Source organism: Stegostoma tigrinum, chromosome 4 (genome assembly GCF_030684315.1).
Source record: "Stegostoma tigrinum isolate sSteTig4 chromosome 4, sSteTig4.hap1, whole genome shotgun sequence".
NCBI classification, from domain to species: Eukaryota; Metazoa; Chordata; class Chondrichthyes; order Orectolobiformes; family Stegostomatidae; genus Stegostoma; species Stegostoma tigrinum.
In genome coordinates, this window is record NC_081357.1 from 4,534,740 (window position 1) to 4,542,391 (window position 7,652).

A 7,652-nucleotide genomic window follows, 5' to 3' on the forward strand; every position below is an offset into this window, starting at 1 on the left:
GGGAGAGAGAGGGGAGACACGACGCGGGAAGGGAGGGGGGGGGGGGGAAAGAGGGGAGACACGACGCCGGGAAGGGGGGGGGGAAGAGGGGAGACACGACGCGGGAAGGGGGGGGGGGAGGGGGAGGGGAGGGGAGACACGACGCCGGAAAGGGGGGGGGGAGGGGAGGGGGGGAGACACGACGCCGGGAAGGGGGTGGGGGAGGAGGGGAGGGGAGACACGACACCGGGAGGGGGGGGGGAGGGAGGGGAGACACGACACCGGGAGGGGTGGGGGGGAGGGGAGGGGAGACACGACACCGGGAAGGGGGGGGGGGAGGGGGGGGGAGGGGAGGGGAGACACGACACCGGGAACGGGGGGGGGGGGGAGGGAGGGGAGACACGACACCGGGAAGGGGGGGGGGGGGGGAGGGGAGGGGAGACACGACACGGGAAGGCGGGGGGGGGAGGGGAGGGGAGACACGACACCGGGAAGGGGGGGGGGGGAGGGGAGGGGAGACACGACGCCGGGAAGGCGGGGGGGGGAGGGGAGGGGAGACACGACGCCGGGAAGGGGGGGGGGGAGGGAGGGAGACACGACGCCGGGAAGAGGGGGGGGGGGGAGAGAGAGGGGAGACACGACGCCGGGAAGGGGGGGGGGGGGGAAGAGAGGGAGACCGACACCGGGAAGGGGGGGGGGGAGAGAGAGGGGAGACACGACACCGGGAAGGGGGGGGGAAGAGAGGGGAGACACGACACCGGGAAGGGGGGGGGAGAAAGAGAGGGGAGAGACACGACACCGGGAAGGGGGGGGGAAGAGAGGGGAGACACGACACCCGGGAAGGGGGGGGGGAAGAGAGGGGAGACACGACACCGGGAAGAGGGGGGGGGGGGGGGAAAGAGAGGGAGACACGACACCGGGAAGAGGCGGGGGGGGGGGGAAGAGAGGGGAGACACGACACCGGGAAGGGGGGGGGGGGGGAGAGAGGGAGACACGACACCGGGAAGGGGGGGGGGGAGGGGAAGAGAGGGGAGACACGAGGCCGGGGAGGGGGGGGGGGGAAGAGGGGAGACACGACGCCGGGAAGGGGGGGGGGGGAGGGAAGAGGGGAGACACGACGCCGGGAAGGGGGGGGGGGGGGGAGGGAAGAGGGGAGACACGACGCCGGAAGGGGGGGGGGGGGGGAGGAAGAGGGGAGACACGAGGCCGGGAAGGGGGGGGGGGGGGGGGGAGAGGGGAGACACGAGGCCGGGAAGGGGGGAGGTGGGAGAGGGGAGACACGAGGCCGGGAAGGGGGGGGGGGGAGGGAAGAGGGGAGACACGACGCCGGGAAGGGGGGGGGGGGGGAAGAGGGGAGACACGACGCCGGAAGGGGGGGGAAGAGGGGACACACGAGGCCGGGAAGGGGGGGGGGGGGGGGAGGGGAGAGGGGAGACACGAGGCCGGGAAGGGGGAGGTGGGGAGAGGGGAGACACGAGGCCGGGAAGGGGGGAGGTGGAGGGGGGAGAGGGGAGACACGAGGCCGGGAAGGGGGGAGGTGGAGGGGGAGAGGGGAGACACGAGGCCGGGAAGGGGGGGGGGGGAGAGGGGGGGGGGGGGGGGAGAGGGGGGAGGGGGGGGGAGGGGGGAGAGGGGAGACACGAGGCCGGGAAGGGGGAGGTGGGAGAGGGGAGACACGAGGCGGGAAGGGGGAGGTGGGAGAGGGGAGACACGAGGCCGGAAGGGGGGAGGTGGAGGGGGAAGAGGGGAGACACGAGGCCGGGAAGGGGGGGGGGGGGGGGGGAGGGAGGCACGACGCCGGGAAGGGCGGGGGGGGAGGGAAGAGGGGAGACACGACGCCGGGAGGGGGGGGGGGGGGGGGGAGGGAAGAGGGGAGACACGAGGCGGGAAGGGGGGGGGGGGGAGGAGACACGACGCCAGGAAGGGGGGGGGGGGGGGGGGAGACACGACGCCAGGAAGGGGGGGGGGGGGGAGACACGACGCCAGGAAGGGGGGGGGGTGGGGGAGACACGACGCCAGGAAGGGGGGGGGGGGGGGAGAAGAGGGGAGACCGACGCGGGAAGGGGGGGGGGGGGGAAGAGGGGAGACACGACGCCGGGAAGGGGGGGGGAAGAGGGGAGACACGAGGCCGGGAAGGGGGGGGGGGGGAGGGGAGAGGGAGACACGAGGCCGGGAAGGGGGGGGGGGAGAGGGGAGACACGACGCCGGAAGGGGGGGGGGGGGGAAAGAGGGGAGACACGACGCCGGGAAGGGGGGGGGGGGGAAAGAGGGGAGACACGACGCCGGGAAGGGGGGGGGGTGGAAAGAGGGGAGACACGAGGCCGGGAAGGGGGGGGGGGGGGGGGGAGGGGAGACACGAGGCGGGAAGGGGGAGGTGGGAGAGGGAGACACGAGGCCGGAAGGGGGAGGTGGAGGGGGGAGAGGGGAGACACGACGGCGGGAAGGGGGTGGGGGGGGGGGGTAGGGGGGAGAGGGGGGGGGAGGGGGGGGGGGAGGGGAGACACGAGGCCGGAAGGGGGAGGTGGGAGAGGGGAGACACGAGGCCGGGAAGGGGGGGAGGTGGAGGGGGGAGAGGGAGACACGAGGCCGGGAAGGGGGGGGGGGGGGGAGGGGAGGAACCGACGCCGGGAAGGGGGGGGGGGGGGGGGAGGCGGGGAGAGGAGGGGACACCGGTGGGCCGGTGGGGGGTCAAGGGAGGGGACACCGGTGGGCGAAGGGGAGGGACACCGGTGGGCCGGGGGGGAAGAGGGACACCGGTGGGCGGGGGGGGGGGGGGAACACCGGTGTGGGGGGGGGGGGAGGGGAGAGGGGACACCGGTGTGGGGGGGGGGGGGGGGGGAGAAGAGGGGAGACCGACGCCGGGAGGGGGGGGGGGGGGGAAAGAGGGAGACACGACGCCGGGAAGGGGGGGGGGGGAAGAGGGGAGACACCGAGGCCGGAAGGGGGGGGGGGGGGGGGAGAGGGGAGACACGAGGCCGGGAAGGGGGGAGGTGGGAGAGGGAGACACGAGGCCGGGAAGGGGGAGACACGAGGGCCGGGAAGGGGGGGGGGGGGGAGAGGGGGGGGGAGGGGGGGAGGGGAGACACGAGGCGGGAAGGGGGGAGGTGGGAGAGGGAGACACGAGGCGGGAAGGGGGGAGGTGGAGGGGGGAGAGGGAGACACGAGGCCGGGAAGGGGGGGGGGGGAGGGGAGGAACGACGCCGGGAAGGGGGGGGGGGGGGAGGCGGGGAGAGGAGGGGACACCGGTGGGGGGTCAAGGGGAGGGGACACCGGTGGGCGAAGGGGAGGGGACACCGGTGGGCCGGGGGGGAAGAGGGGACACCGGTGGGCCGGGGGGGAAGAGGGGACACCGTGGGGCCGGGGGGGGGGGGGGGGGGGAACACGGTGTGGGGGGGGGGGGGGGAGAGAAGAGGGACACCGGTGGAGGGGGGGGGGGGGGGAGAAGAGGGGACACCGGGAGGGGGGGGGGGGGGAGAAGAGGGGACACCGGTGGAGGGGGGGGGGGGAGAAGAGGGGACACCGTGGAGGGGGGGGGGGGGGAGAAGAGGGACACCGGTGGAGGGGGGGGGGGAGAGGGGACACCGGTGGAGGGGGGGGGGAGAGGGACACCGTGGAGGGGGGGGGGAGAAGAGGGGACACCGGTGGAGGGGGGGGGGAAGAGGGGGACACCGGGTGGAGGGGGGGGGGGGAAGAGGGGACCACCGGTGGAGGGGGGGGGGGGAAGAGGGGACACCGGTGGGCCGGTGGGGGTGAAGGGGAGGGGACACCGGTGGGGGGGCGGGGGAGAGGGGACACCGGTTGGGGGGGGTGGTGAAGGGAAGGGACACCGGTTTGGGGGGGGGGTGAAGGGAAGGGACACCGGTTTGGGGGGGGGGTGAAGGGAAGGGGACACCGGTTGGGGGGGGGGGGGTGAAGGAAGGGGACACCGGTTGGGGGGGAGAGGGACACCGGTTGGGGGGGAGAGGGGACACCGGTTGGGGGGGAGAGGGGAAGGGGACACCGGTTTGGGGGGGGGGGGGGGGGGAGAGGGGACACGGTTGGGGGGAGAGGGGAAGGGACACGGTTGGGGGGGGGGAGAGGGGACACCGTTGGGGGGGGGGGACACCGGTTGGGGGGGGGGGGGGGGAGAGGGACACCGGTTGGGGGGGGGGGGGGGAGAGGGGACACCGGTTGGGGGGGGGGGAGAGTGGGACACCGGTTGGGGGGGGGGGGGGAAGAGAGGGGGGCACCGGGGGGGGGGGGGGAAAGAGAGGGGCACGGTTGGGGGGGGGGGGAAGAGAGGGGGCACCGGTGGGGGGGGGGGGGAAGAGAGGGGGCACCGGTGGGGGGGGGGGGGGGAAGAGAGGGGGCACGGTTGGGGGGGGGGGGGGAAAGAGAGGGGGCACCGGTTGGGGGGGGGGGGAAGAGAGGGGGCACCGGTTGGGGGGGGGGGGGGAAGAGAGGGGCACCGGTTGGGGGGGGGGGGGAAGAGAGGGGAGGGGACACCGGTGGGGGGTGAGGGGAGACCGGTGGGCCGGGGGGGGGGGACACCGGTGGGCGGGGGGGGGGACACCGGTGGGCCGGGGGGGGACACCGTGGGCCGGGGGGGGGGGGGAGGGGACACCGGTGGGCCGGGGGGGGGGGGGGGGGGAGGGGACACCGTGGGCCGGGGGGGGGGGGGGAGGGAGGGGACACCGGTGGGCCGGGGGGGGGGGGGGGAGGGAGGGGACACCGGTGGGCCGGGGGGGGGGGGAGGGGACACCGGTGGGCGGGGGGGGGGGGGGGGGGGGGAGAGGGGACACCGGTGGGCCGGGGGGGGGGGGGGGGGACACCGGTGGGCCGGGGGGGGGGGGGGGGAGGGGACACCGGTGGGCCGGGGGGGGGGGGGGACACCGGTGGGCCGGGGGGGGGGGGGGAGGGACACCGGTGGGCCGGGCGACACCGGTGGGCCCCGGGGGGGGGGACACCGGTGGGCCGGGGGGGGGGGGGGGGGACACCGGTGGGCCGGGGGGGGGGGGGGACACCGGTGGGCCGGGGGGGGGGGGACACCGGTGGGCCGGGGGGGGGACACCGTGGGCCGGGGGGGGGGGGGAGGGGACACCGGTGGGCCGGGGACACCGGTGGGCCGGGGGGGGGGGGGGGGGGAGGGGAGGGGACACCGGTCCGCCGGGGGGGGGGGAGAAGAGAGGGGACACCGGTCCGCCGGGGGGGGGGGGGAGAAGAGAGGGGACACCGGTCCGCCGGGGGGGGGGCGGGGGAGAGAGGGGACCCGGTCCGCCGGCGGGGGGGGGGCGGGGGGGGGGAGGGGACACCGGTCGCCGGGGGGGGGGGGGAGGGGGACACCGGTGGGGGGTGGGAGCTAACACGGGTCTAACGGTTTTTTTGGTTGAAACACTCTCTCCCGCTCCGGCTAACGTTCGACTGAAAGAAAACGGTTAAACGCTCGTGCGCGCTTCGCCGCGGTCGCACGTCCAGGCGTGCAGTTCAGGCCGAAGCTCAGTTCCCGCTGACCAAATACGCAGAAGCGAACCAACGCTCCGCTCGAGGCAAATGAGAATGAAACCACGTCTTTCATTTTCTCTAAACGATCAAAATACCGACAATCGAAGAAACTGCACTATTTATCACAACTAAAACAGTAAAAAAGAAACAACAGCATCGGAGATGCGTTACCAAAATGGACACGGTGCTGCAAAGACTTCTGGGGAAAGCTCGCTGCAGGCACAGCGCATGTGCGCCTAGTATCAGCATGATGCATGGAACTGGACCATTAGGGGGCGCGATGCTTGGAGCGTGGTGCATTCCTGAGATACCGCAATTAACAGGGCACCCGTTTAAAAGGTGCAGTTGCCATGTCACAGAATATCAATAACAATTTCGCAAACGTTTAATAGTGTTTAGATCACAAATAATAGAAATTTTAAGAACTGGAGGATTACTAACCTGGTAATCCAGAGGCCCAGGAGAGTGTCTTTGGGATATGCGTTTAATTCTAACCATGGTAGCTTGTGGAATTTGACCTCAATTAACAAGTAATGTATTAATCTCTCGTCTGAGTGATGCTGATTATTGGAACCATTGTAACGTTTCAGAAACATTCATATGGTGTGCTCGAGTTAGCGGGGAGGCAGGAAGGAACCTTGTATGACTCCAGAGATAGTAGGAACTGCGGATGCTGGAGAATCTGAGATAACAAGATGCTGGATGAACACAGCAGGCCAAGCAGCATGAAAGGAGCAGGAAAGCTGACGTTTTGGGTCTCGACTCTTCATCAGAAACGGGGGAGAAGGTTCTGAAACAAAGAGGGAGAGAGGGGGAGGCGGATAGAAGATGGATAGAGGAGAATTTAGGTGGACAGGACACAGACCGGTCAAAGAGGCGGGGATGGAGTGTAACTCCAGACCCACAACAATATGGTTCAGTCTGAAGCGGTCGAGCAAGCAGCTCTATTATCTCAAACAGGTAGGAAGGATTACCATCAGATAGAGGAGCAGAGGTAGGCCATTCAGCCTGTAATAACTTAGGAAACTGAACTGAAAAGAAGCATTTTGCATTATTGAACACCAAAATAGAGTCATTACTTCAAGTGTGCAAGGATTCGTCTGAGCCTGGGGCAGGCAGTTCTGCAGGTGCATCCTAAGGTCTTTTTTTTCACACAGGGTCTGCTTTTTATAAAAATTAACCTGTTCAGGGATGTTTTTACAGTCCTCTGGAATAAGAGGGACTTAGAGGTAGCCTAGCTAAAAGATGGGAAACTACCATTGCAGCACAAGAGCTGCCAAGGTATTAAAGTCTCAGTTGGAAACCAGCAGGTATGGCCAGTATGGATATTGAATCCATGACCTATGCATGATTAGCACTGAATTCTAACCATCTGAGATAACTGGCAAGTGGGTTGGGAGCTGCTTTTCTCCCCTTATTTCTCTACTCTGAAGTGCTACCATGCACAACTGAGCGACTTCCCACCATCAAAATCACTGTATTTTTGTTTCTGATTAACTACCCCCAGTAATCACCCATGTACTCAATGGAATGTTTACAAGCAAAACCTATTGTGGGCAGTGTGAGCTATCTAAAGTGAAGAGGGTGTTCAGGGAGAGAAGGAATGCACAAAATCAACATTTGGAGTTGGAGGGTTTTTTTTGTTTAATTAATCTATTTTTCCTGATCAGCTTCTTCAGAAATGTTGTTAAATGCCTCCAGAGCAGATGGGACTTGAATTCAGGTGTCCTAGCCCAGTGGTAGGGAGACTTCCACTGCACGGCAAGAGGGTATGCTTTATTTCCTATTTATTTATTTATATTTTAATTTTATTTACCTCCTCTCATCCTTCCAAACTGTGGTAAATACAGTCAAATCAATCTCTCTTCATATGTTGACCCGCCATCCCAGGTATCAGCCGAGTAAACCTTTGCTGTACTACATCTATGGCAAATATATACTCTTTTACACACGGAGACAAAAACTGCACAAATACACCTGGTGCCGTCTTACCAAGGCCCTACATAACTGCAGTAAGACATAGGGAGGGACACCACCATTGCACCCGAAGAGTCTCTCTACACTGTACTTGATCAGTTTACTGTTTTCAAATCGACCAGTTCAGAAATTATTACACACCTCTGGAACAGGTGGGATTTGAAGCTGGATCTCCTGGCTCAGATCTCAATTCCTCTTGTGATGAAGGCCAACAT

At 67.7% G+C, this 7,652-nt stretch overlaps 1 protein-coding gene across 2 annotated transcripts in view; it reads right to left on the reverse strand.

Annotated features, from left to right (window-relative positions):
- znf318 (zinc finger protein 318) overlaps positions 1-5,936 on the reverse strand; it is a 90,315-nt gene extending 84,379 nt beyond the window's left edge. Inside the window, exon 1 of one of the 2 annotated variants that reach the window (XM_059645106.1) lies at positions 5,902-5,936. The gene's annotated coding sequence lies outside the window, so the exon portion shown is untranslated. Of the gene's footprint in view, positions 1-5,631; positions 5,691-5,901 lie in introns of those variants that run through there. The other variant, XM_059645104.1, reaches the window with a different exon arrangement.
- Between the last annotated feature and the right edge of the window lie 1,716 nt (positions 5,937-7,652).